The sequence below is a fragment of the Chiloscyllium punctatum genome, chromosome 50, assembly GCF_047496795.1.
Source record: "Chiloscyllium punctatum isolate Juve2018m chromosome 50, sChiPun1.3, whole genome shotgun sequence".
NCBI classification, from domain to species: Eukaryota; Metazoa; Chordata; class Chondrichthyes; order Orectolobiformes; family Hemiscylliidae; genus Chiloscyllium; species Chiloscyllium punctatum.
The window spans coordinates 52,273,066-52,290,057 of record NC_092788.1 but is presented as its reverse complement, the minus strand read 5'-3'; the positions used below and the strand labels follow the sequence as shown (position 1 = coordinate 52,290,057).

At 43.4% G+C, this 16,992-nt stretch overlaps 1 non-coding gene across 1 annotated transcript; it reads right to left on the bottom strand.

Moving 5' to 3' along the window:
* Positions 1-4,202: 4,202 nt before the first annotated feature.
* On the bottom strand, positions 4,203-4,284 carry trnac-aca (transfer RNA cysteine (anticodon ACA)). Its single transcript has one exon. It is a non-coding gene; the product is annotated as a tRNA-Cys (tRNA).
* Between the last annotated feature and the right edge of the window lie 12,708 nt (positions 4,285-16,992).

The following is a 16,992-nucleotide window of genomic DNA, read 5'->3' as shown; positions in this document are numbered from 1 at the left end:
TTCGGATGCTTCTGGAGTTCTTGTTGAAAGGTTCGGTTACGCTAGGAAGATGGTTTGCAGACTTTTACTCCCTTTCTGGGTGACATTCTCAGCGCTGTAGAGGTTCCTGTGAAGCGCTGCTCTCATGTTTTGGTACGAATTCATTTGGTTTCATTCCCACTGCTTCCGTTTGTTGGGATTGCAGATTGGGTCCAACGGATGGAATCCGTGGATGAGTGCCCTGCTTCCATGAATTGTCTGGCTGTTTTCTGCTTGCCCTGTCCTATTATTGTTGTGCTATTCTAGTCGAATGTGTGGCCCCTGCCGTTTGTACGTATTGCTACTAGGGACTGCTGGATTGATGCCCACACAAATTCTTTGCCAAATACCAATATCCACACACCTTCATTCGCAAATGCATGGCACACAAAGTTGCAAAGTGGATTTGCTATGAGGTAATTTTTAAATCATGCTTCCCTGTGTAAAAAACAAATTCTGGGAAACGATATCCAGATTCCTCCGAACACTCGGACATATGACAGCACAGAAACCGAGGACCTCACTCAGATAACAACTCACGAGAACACAAGGCCCAATATCCCATCATGTGCAGTTCAAACGTGGTTGACGAGATTCCACGCATGGACTGCACGAAACACGACATAGGAGAAAGCGGCTGACAACTAGAGAGCTGCATTCATAATTTCATCTGGACTGTAAAAACGCCTCGGACAGCTGTTCCTTGCAGTTATGCACAGAATATTGAATGTCTCTGATTCCAGGGCTTGGAATTTGGATGATATGACAGTCTGCAGCACTGGTTACTTCCTTATGTGAGGTAACTCCTGATTGAACACATGTCACACTCTATTGCTCATTGAGAAATACATCCAAAATAGGAGCTGAGAGCAGCATTTCTGTTGTCCTTCTGGGGCTGTCCCTGACATGCCCTGTGGCACTGCACTTATTCTGTGTTTCCTGAGGGTTCGGCACATGCTTCCACGATCGCATTATGGGCAGTAATCTGCATTTTCGCTTCAATAACGGGTGTGTGAAGCGGAGGTCCACCATTCTCTATTCTATTTTTCTCTTCTTATGCACAACTGCAATACAGTAAAGGATCAATTAATATTGAAAGATGATATACAGAGGCATGTGAAATACCGAAGTTTTAATGACATTTATGCAATGGTTAGAGATTACCTTGATTCAGGAAATAAGGATGTAAAGTCTGTTTGGCTGGAGTGGAGGAACAGTGAGGAATGAACTCACAAGCATGTGTAGTTTACAAGCCCACTCGCAGTAACCACAAAGCGAAATAAATCGTACAAGGGGAAAAAAATGCGTGTGAGTGACAAAAATGGCAATAGTCATGCGTGATCTTAACTTCCCATCTAAAACTCTCGGTTCCATTGTAAAAACGTTTGGAGAACCAAAATAAGAAAAATCCCACATGTCCCATAAAACATCACGAGGGATATCTTGGTAATCGATTACTCTACTGGTGACTTAATTTTCCTATTTTCTTGGAAACCTTCTCTTTAATTGTGAGCATCAGAAAAGCCTTTTTTTTGCCAGCAAGAAATAAATATGTGATTAACCTTTGTTCGTTTCATGTATAAGAACACTGAGACTCCTCTGCACCGCACTTCTTTTGCGTTTCTATCGATTTTAACACTAGTGTGTCTTTTGATTCTTCCCAACAAAGTATATGACCTCGCATTCCCTACATGAAACTGCATCTGCCAAGAATACTCCAATTGATGGAGGGAATCCTGAGGAACAGAATGTACATGTATTTTGAAAGGCAAGGACTGATTCGGGATTATTAACATGGTTTTGTGCGTGGGAAATCATGTCTCACAAACTTGATTGAGTTTTTTGAAGAAGTAACAAAGAAGATTGATGAGTGCAGAGCAGTAAATGTGATCTATATGGACTTCAGTAAGGCGTTCAATAATGTTCCCCATGCGAGACTGATTGGCAAGGTTAGATCTCATGTAACAATAGTGGACGTAACACCGACCCTTGTGGTACGCCGCCAAGACCTGGACACCAAGAAGAACATGTTCCAACAACTACAACACCGTTTTGTATTGGCAAGCCAATTACTGATCAAAGCTGTAATCTCTCCCACAGTTCCAGTCCTCCACATTTTCTATAATAGCCTATTGTGCGGAACCTTATCGAACAACTTGCTGAAACCCATATACACCACATCAACCGGGTTACTGTCATCTACCTGTTTGGTCACTTTGTCAAAAAAGTCAACAATATTCGTTAGGCAAGGCCTATCCTTCAAAAAACCGTGCTGAATGTCCCTGATCAGATTATTCATTTCGACGTGGTCATAAATCCTATCTTTAATAACCTTTTCCAACTCGTTACCAACAACTGCAGTGAGACTCACTGGTCTGCAATTACCAGGGTTGTCTCGATGAAACTTTTTGAACAAGGGAACAACATATGCTATGCTCCATTTCACAGGCAATATTCCTGTAGACAACGATGATTTGACGATCAATTCCAAATGCTCATCAATCTCTTCCCTTGCTTCCCAGAGGATCCTAGGACAGATCCTATCCGGCCCAGGGGACTTGTCTGTTTTCACACTCTTCAGTATATCTATCACCTAATCCTTGTGAACCCAATATCTACTACACTAGACGCAAGTATCTATATACCTTCGTCGCCAACATTTACATTTTCTATCGCGAACAATGTCGAAAAATATTTATTTAATGCTTCCTCTATCTCTTCTTACTCCAAACAAAACTTCCTACTATTATCATTCATTGTCCCAAATTTAACTCTCGTCATTCTTTTATTGCTGACATACCTATGGAAAGCCTTAGGGTTTACCCTGATCCTATCTGCCAACAACTTCTCATGTCTCCTCCTGGCTCTTCTCAGCTCTCTTTTTTGGTCTTTCCTGATATCGGTGGAACGCTCGAGCGCTCTAACTGAGTTTTCTCGTTTTGTCATAACATAAGACTTCTTGTTTTTCTTGACCAGGGGTTCCACTTCCCTCGTAAATCACGGCTCATGCGTTCAATACCTTCCTCCCTGCCTGACAGGTACACACTTATCTAGGACACACAGGAGTTTTTCCTTGAATAAGCTCCACATTTTTAATGTGCTCACCCCCTACAGTTTCCTTCCCGATTCTACGCTTCCTAAATCTTACCTCATTGCATCATAATTTCCCTTCCACCCGCTGAAACTCTTGCTCCGTGGAGTACACCTATCCCTTTCCATCACGAAAGTAAACCTGAGAGAATTGTGATTGCTGTCTCCAAAGTGCTCACCTACTTCCAAATCTAAAACCTGGCCAGGCTCGTTACCAAGTACTAAATCGAAAGCGGCTTCTTCCCTTGAAGGCATGTCTGCATACTGTGTCAGGAAGCCCTCCTGCACTTACTGAACAAAAACTGACCCATCTATATTACTCGTACTGTAGTGATCCCAGTCAATATTTTGGATATTGTCTTGAGTGTTCCAGAGTTTTTCATTGTCCCACAGTCCAGATGAAGTTTGCATTCCTCACGTACGGGAGCGAGAATTTTTTCAATGTCTCAGATCAGTTCCTGTCCCGATAACATCAGAGTCAATGTCCCTTCCTCTACTCGGACCGACAGTTCACACTTCTTCATTCTCCTCTGATTCCATTTCCCAAAGAGCTTCTCAAGATTTCCAATGCTGAAGCCTAAGATATATAGTTTGATTCCTAAACATTTTTCCAACTGCCAACTGACAATATTTTCACAGTATCTCTTCACAATCATCTGGCTTGCACCATGTCCAGGGATGAGAAGTCCCGTTTGGTGGAGAGAGTTCCTAGGCTGGTGAGTTTCACTTTGGAACAAGAATGGTTAAGTGGCAATTTCCTGCGGTTGTTTGTAATGATGGGGGAGGGAGCAGTGGGGAATGAGCACTCTGACGAGCAAGAGGAAGTGTTGCCAATGACCAGAGTCAGAGAACAGAGGACAAGGGATGAAAGGAATCTAATGAAGAGCAGCACTTCTGCTCAGGGCGTTCAATAACAACTGCAGAAACCCGAAATGTCGAGCAGTGTATCTGGAAAGAGAAACAGAGATAATGTTTTAAATGTGGAGCATTTCAGATGAAGAACTCGAGTCTCTCAAGTCTAATCAAATTACAGGCCTGGTTTGCAAAACAGGCTTTCTGAACTTTGAATTGTTCCAGCAGGGAAGCATTCATAACGTCGTCAGCAGGATTCGAACCTACGTGGGACAACCCCAATGGATTTGTAATCGAACGCCTTAACCACTCGGCCATGACTACAGACAGCACTGCCCTCTGAGCACTGACCAAATCAGCCGTGATCTCATTGAAATCTGCCGCTGACTTGATGAGTTAAATGCTTCCATCTCCATTCACACCTTTGCTGTCATTTGTAAGGTGTGAGACACCAATGTAAAAGAAGAAAAGCACAAAGTTAGGAAAAGATATTTGCAGCAAAATTGAGTCGAAATTATTTATTGAAAGGAAAATCACACTTGGCAATTTGCTAGATCTCTTTGCGAACATGACCAGCAGAGGTAATCAATGGAGCTATTGATCTGAGTATTCTTGGACATGAAACAAACAAAGGTTAATGACATATTCATTCCTTATTCTGCCGAAGGAGCTGGTATTTCCAGATGCTCACAATGACAGAGATTTTTCCCAATTAAAGAAGGCAAATAAGTCCCATCTCAGGCTGACACCATCATGAGCGCTGCTGTTTCACAATGCCACAGAGTCAGGGTCAATTCCCGCCTCAAGCAACTGATTGTGTGCAGTTTGCACATTCTCCCCGTGGCTGTGTGCGCTTGCTCTGGTTTTCTCCCACTGTCCAAAAATGTACCGGTTTGTTGAAATGGCCGTGCTAAATTGACGGGGTTAAAGGAGAGGAATGCATTTGGGCTCGGGCGGGTCGGTATGGAGTTGCTGGGCCGAAGGGCCTGTTTCCACATTGTAAGTATTCTAATCTACAGTCATCAATGACCAAGGTACGGCGCACGTTGTTCGATGGGGGCATATTAGACTTTTCGATTGTTTTTCTTCAAACTTTCTTTACAATTCAAACGGGAGAGGAAGAGGGGAAATGAATGTCTCCCATAATTCTTGCCTTCTTTTATCATTCACAGGCAGTATTTTTTCCTGTACGTTTTTCTTTTACACTGTGGTTACTGTTAGTGTTCTTGTAAGCTACACCGGCTGGTTTCCTCTTTCCTCAATGTTCCTCATCTCTACCCAAACACACTTTCCATCCTTATCTCCTGAATCAAAGTAATCTCAACCATTGCATAATTGCCACGGAAACTGGGCTTTTCACACGCCTGTGTATGTCATTTTCCAATATTAATTGATCGTTTACTGTGTTGCAAATGCGCACGAGAAGAGTAAAACAAAATAGAGGCCGGTGGTCCTGGGTTTGAAACGCACGTAATTGCAGCTAAAACGCAGGTTACTGCACACAATGCGATCACGGAAGCATGCACCGAACCGACAGGAAGCACACAATAAGTACAATGCTGAATGTCATGTCAGGAACAGGACTAGAGACACAACAGAAATACGTCTCTTGGGTACTATTTTGGACGTATTTCTCAATGAGCTATCGTGTTTTACATATGTTCCATCGGGAGTTACCTCACACAAGGAAGTAAGCAGTGCTGCAGACGGTCATATAATCCGAGTTCCAAGTCCCGGAGTCAGAGACACTCAGTGCCCTGTGTGTACCTACAAGGAACAGCTGTGCATGGGGTTTATAGGGTAACTGAATTGCATGAATGCAGCTCGATGGTCGTCTGTCTGCTTCTCCTCTATAGTTTTCTGTGCAGTCCCTGCGTGCAATCTTGTCAACTACGTTTGTCCGGCACAAGATGGGCATTGGTCACTTGTCTCTGAGAGAGGCTGTTGGTTTATGTGTTGTCATAATTCCGAGTGTAAGGTGGAATCTGGCTGTCAGTTCCTAGAAACTTACTTTAATAAATGGAAGTGTGCTTTTTATCTTGCCGTATGGCATGTACTCGTTGCAAAGTTCATGCACTGAGAATCACGTTGCGGGACGATCCAATTTTGGCAAAGAATTTGTGTGGCATTCACGAGTTCCCACGATCAGCTATCCCTAGTAGCAATACGGACAAATGGTAAGAACTACAAATTCGATTAGAGCAGCACAAGTTTAATGTGACAGGGCAAACAGAAGTCAGCCAGAAGATTTCTGGGTGTAGGGCAATCACCCAAGGTACCTTTACATATGAAAGTCTGTGCATCAGTAGAATCGGGGACCAAAGTAGTCTATGTTGGTTATTCATTTTCCAGACAACTTGTGTTGTTCCCCGTTTACTCTGAAAGTGAATAGACATACTTATTTCACCGTTATTTCGAAAGAAGATCCTGCATTGAATCTGTTCGCCGTTTTTTTGATGCTGTGGCGAAAAGGTGGGCAATCACGATGTGAAACGTTGCTAGACTTTCATTTCCTTCATTACTGTCCTGGTGAGGGAGAAAGGTGATTGACTCTCTCGATCAGATGGGGCACCGGCACATTGATGGCCTAATTTAATCACGGATATACTTGAAAATGTTCACTTTTAATGGTTCGTTGTTGTGTTTTGTTTTTTGATACTTGAGCACTTTCTGGGACTTGGCAATACACTAAATCTCCAGTAGGTTTGGAATTGCCTCGCTGTTATTTGAGCGAGCAGTTCATGTCAGAGACGACTCACGGTGCCTCACAGACAGCACGTAATGATCATTGGAAGCAAATATCCGGAAAACCTTCATCTCTGGATTGTTTGGGCTCACCCACCCTCCAAACAAAATAGCCAAACTCGCTGGTTGAGTTACAATCATCATGCGTTTTTTTTGCAAATGGTGTATTCAAACTGTTGTCGGTGGCTGGAGCATCTCAGACTTGTCGAGCATGGAAACAAATCCCGCGATCCAACTTGCCCTTGCTGAATAGATAACCGAAATTAATCCATACATTTCTGCCAATATTTGTGCCTTATCTCTCCGAGGTCTTCCTGACTATACACCCATTCAGATGCCTTTGAAATGTTGTGAGTGCACCAGACTCTGCCACGAAATGTGGCAATTCATTCCACACACACAAAAGTTCTGTCTGAAAGATATGTGTCCCTCACATCCCTTTTAAAATTTTCCTCTCTCACATTAAACGTTTGCTACGTAGATTTGAACTCGCGTGTCTTGTGAAGAAATGCTCCCTGACTATTTACTGTGTTTCCTCATGATTTTATAAGCTTCTGTGAGGCCATATCTAAGCACTGAAACTCCTGGGAATCTGACAAAGCCTATTCAGTTTCGTTCTCATGTCCAAGCTCGGCAAACCTTGCAAATCCTTGCAAAGGTTTTCTAAAATTACACTTGCAAGACGTGTGTCCAGCTGCAGCACTTGTTTGACCGCGTGGCCACTCTGGAGCTGCGGGTGGACTCACTGTGGAGTGTCAGCAATTCTGGAGAGTTATGTTGCCTCCCAGGTGCTCAGGCCAGGGATGTCGCCCGTTGGCTGAAGAGCATTCGAAAAGGGGATCGTGAACAGTCAGTTGTCTTGGTGCATACAGGCACCAACGAAAGAAAAACGAGATGAGGACCTGCAGGGAGAATTCAGGGAGCTAGGAGAGAAATTAAAGAGGAGGAACTCAAAGGTAGCAATCTCGGGATTGCTGCCAGTGCCATGTGACTGCCAGCGTAGAAATGAATTAAAAAAACGGCACGGTGAACACGTGAGTTGAGGAATGGTGCTGCAGGGCGGGTTTCAGATTTGTTGGATTTTGTGACCAGTTCTGGGGAATGTGGGACTATAAGAAAATTGACGATCTACATCTGAACCAGACGGGAACGAATGTCCTTTCGGGAGTTTTTGCTACAGCTGTTGGGGAGGTTTTATACTAATGTGGCAGGGGGCTGGGAACCCAAGAGAAAACAAGTCGGCAGTGAGGTGGAAACTGGAAACGCTAAGAATCTGGAAGATAGCATTAATAATGGGAAAAGTAGGCAGAGAGCAGATGAATGCAAAAGAACTGGTGGCCTGAACTGCATCTATTTTAATGCATGGAGTATAGACAGATGAACTTAGGGCTTAGGTTGGTGCCTGGGAATATGACGTTATTGTGATCACAGAGATTTAGTTGAAGGAAGGGCATGGTTGGCAACCAAATGTTCTAGGATATAGACGCTTCAGGTAGGACAGGGAGGGAAGTAAAAGGGGAAGGAGTTGCATTGCTGGTCAGGGATGATATCATGGCTGTGCGAAAGGAGGACACCATGTAGGGCTTGGGTCATGAGACACTATGGATGGAGAAGTGAAATAAGTAGGGTGAGGTTAGATTTTTGGGGCTGTATTACAGTGAGCATGAGGTGTAAGAAAAAATAGTTAAACAGATCATGGAAAGACGCAGAGGCAATAATTTAGTGTTGATTGGAGATTTCCGTTTTCCCAACATTGACCGGGATACTCTTAGCGTCAGAGGTCTGGATGGGATACCATTTGTAAGAAGCCTCCAGGTGAGTTTTCTGGAGCGGTATATCAATAATCCGACGAGGGAATCGGCCATATTGGTACTGATATTGGGGAATAAGCCAGGGCTGGTGATAGCAGTTGCCGTGGGTGATTTCTTTGGGAAGTGTCCAATATTCTGTAAGTTTTAGAATACTCATTGACAAAGATGAGTGTGGTCCTGAGGAAAGAGTACGAAACTGGGCTAAAGCTAATTATATCAAAATTATGCAGGAGGTCGGAAATGTGGATTGGACACAGCTATTTGTAGGAAAGTCCACAGTTCATATGTGCCAGGCTTTCAAAGATAGGTTAAATATAGTGCAGGATAGGCATGTCCCGTTGAAGGCAAAGGATTTGAGAGGCAATATTCGTGAACTGTTGATGACAGGACAATTGTACGACTCGCCAAGAGGAAAAGGGAAGCATACATAACGCCTCGGCAGCTAACTACATAATGGTCCCTGGAGGAACATGAGAAGAGTAGGACAAGTCTTAAACGAGGAATCAAGGGCGTTAAAAGGGGTCATGAAACAACTTCACGCTAGCACAATTAAGGAGAATCCTCAAGCCTATTATTCATACATAAGAAGCAAGCGGGCAACCAGAGAAAGTATTGGTCCACTAAAGGAAAATTAAGGAAAGCTGTATGTCAAATCTAAGAGAGTGGGTATGATTCTGAATGATTATTTTGCATCAGTGTTCACTGAGGAGAGGAACATGATGAATGTTGAGTCTAGAGTAAGAAATTTGATTAATCTGGATCATGTTGACATAAGTAGGGAAGCTGTGTTGGGCAGGCTAGGGGTAATTAATGTGGACAAATCCCCAGGAACGGATGCGATCTATTCCTGGTTCCTGAGTGATGTGTGAGAGAAAATAGCTGGGGCCCTGACAGATATCTTCGTGGCATCCTTCAGCACAGGTGAGGTTCTGGCCCACTGGAACGTTGCTCATATTGTCCCCTGTAAAAGAAGGATAGTAGGGATATTCCGGATAAGTACAGAACAACGGGCCTAACATCAGTGTTGGGAAAGTTGCTGGAGAAGGTACTGAGTGATAGGATCTATTCATATTTAGAAAATAATGTGCATATCAGTGAGAGGCATTGAGTTTTTTCGGGTAAGTGCCCAAGTTGATAGATGAAGGAAAGGCTGTTGATGTCATATACATGCACTACAGTAAGGAGTTAGATAAGGTTCCCCATGGTAACCAAATACAGAACGTAAAGTAACATGGTGTGCAGGGTGTTCGAGACAGGTGGATAAAGAATTAGTTGAGCAATAGGAGACAGAGAGTGGCAGTTGAATGGAGTTTCTGGAAATGGAGTAAGATGACCAGTAGTGCTCCACAGTTGTCAGTGTTGTGGTCACTGTTGTTTGTGATATACTTAAATGATCTGGAAGAGAGCACTGTTGCAATGATCAGAAAGTTTGCAGATGACACGAAGATTTCTGGGCTAGCAGAAATTATAAGTGACTGTTAAAGAATACAGGTGGATATAGCTGTACTGGAAAGTTGGGCAGAAACGTGGCAGCTGGAGTTCAGAAGAGACAAATGTGAGGTGACGCATTTTGGTCAGTCTAATTCTAGATGGGGTTATAAAATGAACGGAAGAGCTTTGGGGAAAAAAGTTAATGGACAGAGAGATCTGTGAGTGCAGGTCCATTATACACTGAAGGTTGCTGCACAGGTGGATAGAGTAGTCAAGCAGGCATAGAATATGCTTGGCTTCATTGGATGGGGTATTGAATAAAATGGCTGGCAAGCCATGTTAAAATTGAACAATACATTGGTCTGGGCACACTTAGAATACTGTCTAAATTTGTGGTCGCCACATTACCAAAAGGATGTGGACGCTTTGGAGAGGGCGTGTAAAAGGTTTAAGCGGTTGTTGCCTCATATGGATGGTGCAATCGAGGAAGAGAGGTTGAGTCGGTTAGGTTTGTTTTCATTAGAAACAAGGAGTTTGAGGGAGACCTTTTTGAGGTTTACAAAATCATGAAAGGTAGATAGAGAAAAGTTTTATTTCCCAGGTTGAAGGATTAAATACCGAGAGGTCACGCTTTCAAGGTGAGACGTGAAAAGTTTAAAAGGGATACACGCGGCATCTACTTGACATAGCGGGTGGTGGGTGTCTATCGAATCGTGGTTTCGCATACCAGCATTGTCAGTGAGCAACTGTGTTGGAGATATATGTGAGAGAACTGCGCATGTGCGGATGCCTTTTAATTTGAGTGTTTGCAGCTCCTCAGTGTGCTTACCCTCTCAGTGATAAAATCAGCGACCGTCTCTGAAAACAACGCAAGTTCCTGCTGTCCGACAGATCCTCATATCCCGTCGATAACTTTGCTTTTCGATATCTGTGTTGCCAGTTTCTGTATCTCAAATGGTCAGCGCAGTTGGCTGAAATGTTGGTGGTTCGAGCCCACCCAGGGAATAAGCCTCAAATATTTCAGCACAAGCATTTACCCCGACCATGTATTGACATTATAACCGGGAAAACTCATCAATGATTCACACTAAGTCAGCAGGGAGTGAGACGTTTTCACGCAGCAGAATACGACATCACTTTCTCCAAGCTCCCGATTCCAACAGAAAGCGGCCACTGCAGCTTCAATCAGTGACTTTCTGCCAAGCCATGGGAAACAACTCGTGGAAACTCCTTCCTTAGTAACAGCTCTTTCCATGTGAAAGGAGCAAAACTTACACTTTAAATTGAAAAGGGCTTCAGGACATTGGAATGTTCTTGGAACGTGTTATAAATAAAACTTCTGACTTGAAAATACGAAGTCGTAAAGGTTTTAGGTAGAAAGAACAAAGAGAGTGTTGATTGAGACGATTCTGTCTCGTCAGCAGATGGGAAATGCCCAAAACTGTATACGGAAATGATTGGGTTTCCTTCGGTAATTTCCCGACTGATTTACTGTCTGCCAGAGAGATTGGAAATCACATCTGCGACATAAAGGTGAGGGTAAAAATATGAAGATATTAAGGTTGAACCTTAAATCCTGGGACAAGTGCGGAATAGATTGTAATGCTTTGAAGGAATAACTGAAGTGAAAGGTGTGAATGATATTTTTATGATTAGGAAGAATTAACTGGATCCTAACAAATTGCTGATGAATTATGCTCGCAATGTAATAGCAAACTAATCCACAGTGCACCGTGCTTGGTGAGCTCAGTCGGTGCAGTGCGAGATGCTTAATCTGAGGGTGGTGAGTGTAAGCCTCACAATGGGCGCTTTCACTGCTTAATACAATTCCGGCTCTTCGTTCCACGTGCAGTGTTGCAACCCTTCGCAGGGGAATGTTCTTGCTGCTTTCATTGACACATCTGTCCGCCTGCTTTTGATCACACGTCGGTTTCTGAGTGAACACTGTTTCCATTTTACAGGAGGGGCCAGAGACAACTTTATCAGTGCAGCCGAAAATACAATGAATGATGCCCGTTTGAAAACGTGAGTTTCCAAACCAACCGTGCACCACCCAAAGTGTTCAAAGGCACAGAAAGCGAATGGCCACTTGCGAGGGGTCTGACAGAGACGGATCAATGTCACATGGGTCCTGAACCAATTTTCAGTAATTCAGATTGTTCTGATGGAAACCGAAGGGTACGCTCCCTCAACATTTTGCAATTGTTCTTCTTGTGTTTAACGTAATGAACAGTATATTGTCAGCAATGAGAGTGGAGGTGCGGTAGGATCGTGAGGTTTCAGTGTGGGACATAGACACAGTAAGTCAAATATCCCAGGAGACGGGAGAGCTGTTTGGTCCAGGATCACTGCCATCTTCTGTTTCTAAACCAACAAATGTAATTACTGAAAACTCTCAGCAGGTCTGGTAGCATCTTGGAAATATAAATCGATTTAAGTCTTCGGGACTAGTGACACTTCTTTTCCATGTCCATCTCCACCTGCTTTTGCACACTCTTCATTTTTATTGAATGTCTCCTGACTTCCAACTTTATATTCAGCTTCTCTTTTATTACTTCCTCTCCAACCATTTTCCCAGTCTCCAATTTTGTATCAGACCTGTTCCATCTTTCACATTGCCCAGGACTTCGGACTGAACAAATAACTCTGTTTCTATTTCCTTATAGCAGATGGCCAGAGACTGGAAGGCAGTGTGGTTCCGAAAACTCATCCATGATTCACCCCGAGCCCACAGGAAGAAAGACGGTTACACGCGGCAGAATACGACACCATGTTCTCCAATTCCCCCGATGCCAACTGAAAGCGGTCACTGCAGCTTCAATCAGGGCTTCCTGCCAAACCCTGGGACTCAGCTCGTGGAAACTCCTTTCTCATTAACTGCTCTTCCCGTGGGATAGGAACAAAACTTCATTTTAAATTGAAAACGGCTTCAGCAGATTGGGAGGTTGTTCCTGTTCTTGGAACGTGTTATAAACAAAACTCCTGTCTTGAAAATAAGAAGTGGTAAACGTTTTAGGCAGGAAGAACAAAGAAAATGTTGATTGTGAGGACTCTGTCTCGTCAGCAGATGGGAAATTCCCAACACTGTAAACGGAAATGATTGGGATTACAAAGGTAATTTTCCGACAGATTTACTGTCTGCCAGAGTGACTGGAAATCACTTCATATGAAAATATTCGAGTTGAATCTTAAATGCCGGGACAAGCGTTAAATAGATTGTAATGTTTTGAAGAAATAACAAAAGTGAAAGATGTGAATTATGTTCTTTGTGATTGGGAGGAATGAGCTGGATCTTTGCAAATTGCTGTGCCAGGTGAATTGTGCTCAGAATGAAATAGCAAATTAATTCGTCATGTGCCAAGCCTGGATATCTCAGTTCGGTGAAATGTGACGTTTTTAATCAGAGAGTCGTGCGTCCAAGCCCCATAATAGTCGTTTTCACTGTTTAATAGAGTTCCAGCTCTTCGTTCGACATGCAGAATTGCAAACCAACGCTGGTGGAGCATTCTTGTTGCTTTCGCTAACACATATGTCCTCCTGCATTGATCACATGTCGGTTTCTGAGTGAAAACTGTCTGCACTTTACTGGAAGCACCAGAGACAACTTTATCAGTGCAGCTGAAATGATACCCATTTCAAAACGTGAGATTCCACTACATCCGTGCACCAACCAAAGTGTTCAAAGACACAGAACGCGAATGGCCATTTGTGAGTGGTCTGACAGAGACGGCTTAATGTCTCCTGGGTCCTGAACAACAATTAACTGATTCAGAATGTGCTGATGGAACAGAACGGAGCTGTCCCTGAACGTTTTGCAATTGTTCTTGTTGTGTGCTCATGTAAGTTTATGTAATCTACAGTTTATTGCCAGTTACGAGGGTGGGGGTGGGGAAGGACTCTGAGGTTTCATTGTGGGACAAACGTGATCTGATCGAACGGGTAAGTCAAATATTCCTAGAACATGGGAGAGCTGATTGGTCCAGGATCACTCCCATCTTCTGTTTCAGAATCAACAAATGAAATTGCTGGAAAATCTCAGCAGGTCTGGTCGCATCTTGAAAATGAAAACCGAATGAGATTTCGGGACTGGTGACTCTTCTTTTTCCATCTCCATGTCCCTCTACCTTTCTACAAACTGCCTTTTTATTGAATTATGTCCTGATTTCAAACTTTATATCCAGCTTCACATTTATTGCTTCCTCGCTAAACATTTTCCCAGCCTCTAAAATTGTACCATGCTTGTTCTATCTCTCACTTTGCCCAGGACTTCCAACTGAACAAATAACTCTGTTTCTATTTCCTTAGATGCCAGATGGCCAGAGAGTGGAAGACATAGGAGGACGGTTAGCGCTTTCAGAATATCTAGTCTGCTCCGCCATTCAATCTTGGCTAATATCGTTCTTAACCCCATTCTCCTGTCCTCTCCCTGAACACTTACTCCCCAGTCTTACGATCCAGTCTTTTTCCCAGAGTGGGTCCTAATCCGTCCCAAAACTCTCCACATGAGTTGGCAGCTGTTACACCGTGTCTACGTGTTATCAATCTCAGTTTCAGTGATTCTCGGCAAACGCGAACTGTTCTGAGCAGCTCGATCGAGTCTCTGGCCCCACTGTGATCATGCGGGGGAGCAGTAATCATCTTCATCTCCTGCGGAAAGGATCGGCGCTTCAAAAAAAATCGGACAGAAAGAAAGATCGGCTTGTGTGTGAAGATATGTGGAGGTAATTGCTTTCTGACCTGGTCAGTAAACCTTACTCTCTATATCCCCGCACATTCTCGCTGTTGTGGTGAAAGGGAATACAAGTCCAATTAATTGCCATCTACGCTTTTATTCGATATGTATTCTTCCTTGTTCTGAATATGCAGGGATGTTTCCAGCACTGATGGTCACCATTTCTAAGAGTGCATGCCGCGAGCCCTGATATTTTCTGGAGAGTAACACTATCAGTTTGTGCGAAAGTGGCCCAGTACAAAGCTTAGAAGAAACAATGCTGCTCCCTCATAACGGACGACAGTCTTTCATATCATGATCGATGGGGCTTTATTGCATACTCATCAGCAAGCCTTGTTTTGAATTTACTCGCCCAATACTACTGTAGCGGTGGAAAGAATATAATTCCGAATACCTGCTGCGTGAATTTCATTTTCAAATTTCTATTCGCAGTCTTCATTCATATGTGGCGATGTTTATATCACTGCTGGCCACCCTGTTTTAGAGTGCAGTTACATATGTTCCTCTGTCGTGGCGCTGCAGGGAAAATTGTCTGCGCCTTTGCAGCCAATATTTCCTGGAAATTTCAACATGGTATTCTTTATTTTTTCGATCATGTCCACCTTAAGGACACAGTTACCAGGCACTGATCCTTTCTGTAACAACAGGACGGCATTTGCTTTACATGCGAAGGTGGCCTGGATCAGTAACAAGGAGAACATTCATTTCCTTCTGTCACAGCGAACACTGGATTCATGATGTTAGTCTCTGTCAAATGCATCCGAAAATGTCCTTTGAAAGCTTCATTTGAACGCTGTCTGGCGTTTCTCAACGTGTGTCAAACAAAACCAGAAATCCTCAATCACAGTTTGGAGCAATTCACATATTCGAGTTTCAAAGCAGCAAACACGGATATAGTTCATTCAGAATGAAAAGATTTACAGGCACAGGTGAACTATCGACTCTTGTTCTCATACTGTTACTCATATTACCGTGTGGCCTGAAGTCTAAGCCATGTTGTAATTGAAAATGAGGAAATCACAGACAGGCTGCCGAATGACAGTATGTATTTTGTTTTCTTGTTCTCACAGAGTTCCAGGAAAGTATGACAGCGAGGCAGAGGAATGCAAGTCAAGTGCAGCTCTGGTGAAACACCTGTTTGAGTCAGTAATCAACAAGAAACGTGAATGCGACTAAAGCGGGAAACCTTTTCACAACTCGAACAAAGAGCAATCACGAACAGTGACCACTTCTTTGACAACTCAGATCGCCTTTGACCTTCCCTGAATATCTATAGGAACTAATTTTTGCACACCTCAAAGTGAGAACTGTTTGATTTACCGACAATAAGTGAGTCACATGTCCTTGATTCCCACATAGGTTTCCAACTCAGCTTGCAGCCAGGTGGCAGTTGCTCATGGCTCTGCTGGATAATGCACTATTATGGAGAAATAAAATGAAAGTTGGAACTCTTATTGGCTCTGGGTTTCGAATACTCTTGCTACGTGTTCTGCCATTCTCGGATTCCAGTGCTAAACCAGTTTTTCAGTTCTTCTGAGCAGCAGGAGAGTCGGCGTTTCTGGCAGGAGCAGAATTCATCATCTCCAGTGATCACTTGATCTGAGGGGAGAAAATGAGCAAAGTTTCACACAGCGAGTAATCGGAATTGCATTCCGTTTCAGCATGGCAGCAGATATGGGCTAGCAAATTCAAAGCCACATTTGCTGATGAGAACAACAAGCACGACCGCTCAGATAGAGCAATTCCTCCTCACCGCTTATTCTGCAGAACTGGTACAGTTGCTGTGAGTATGCTGCAGGGTATCATCAGGGACATGCTCTTGAGTTTCCAGTTTTGGCCTGTGTGGTCATGTGGCTGAGCAACCTGAGACTCTGATTTCAGATTCCACTTTTAAACAAGGCTTGTGTTTGTATCCGTGCGCGGCCACGTGTGCTAATGGATTCAGCTGGCAACGTTTTGCAGGGATGAGTATTGTTAAAGTTGAACAGAGAAAGTAGTAATTTCTTCGAACCCGGCTGTGATGTGGCACAGCAGAAAACAACCAACATGTCAGTGCCCACGCTGTTTTCCCCTTCCACGCTGTAGTTGTCACTTTCCCCTCCAGCTCGAAAGGCCACCAGCATAATATGCGACTCAAAAACAGGCTGCGCCAATTTTTCATATTCCAGACAATTTGCATTTTTCACAGTTTCTCTGAAAGTGAATGGAGATATTTATTTCTCTGTTGATGTGAAATTAGGTTCTACATTGAATCTGCTCACAGTTTTCTGTTGTTGTTGGGAAAAGGAGGGAAATTGCGATACGAAACTTGGT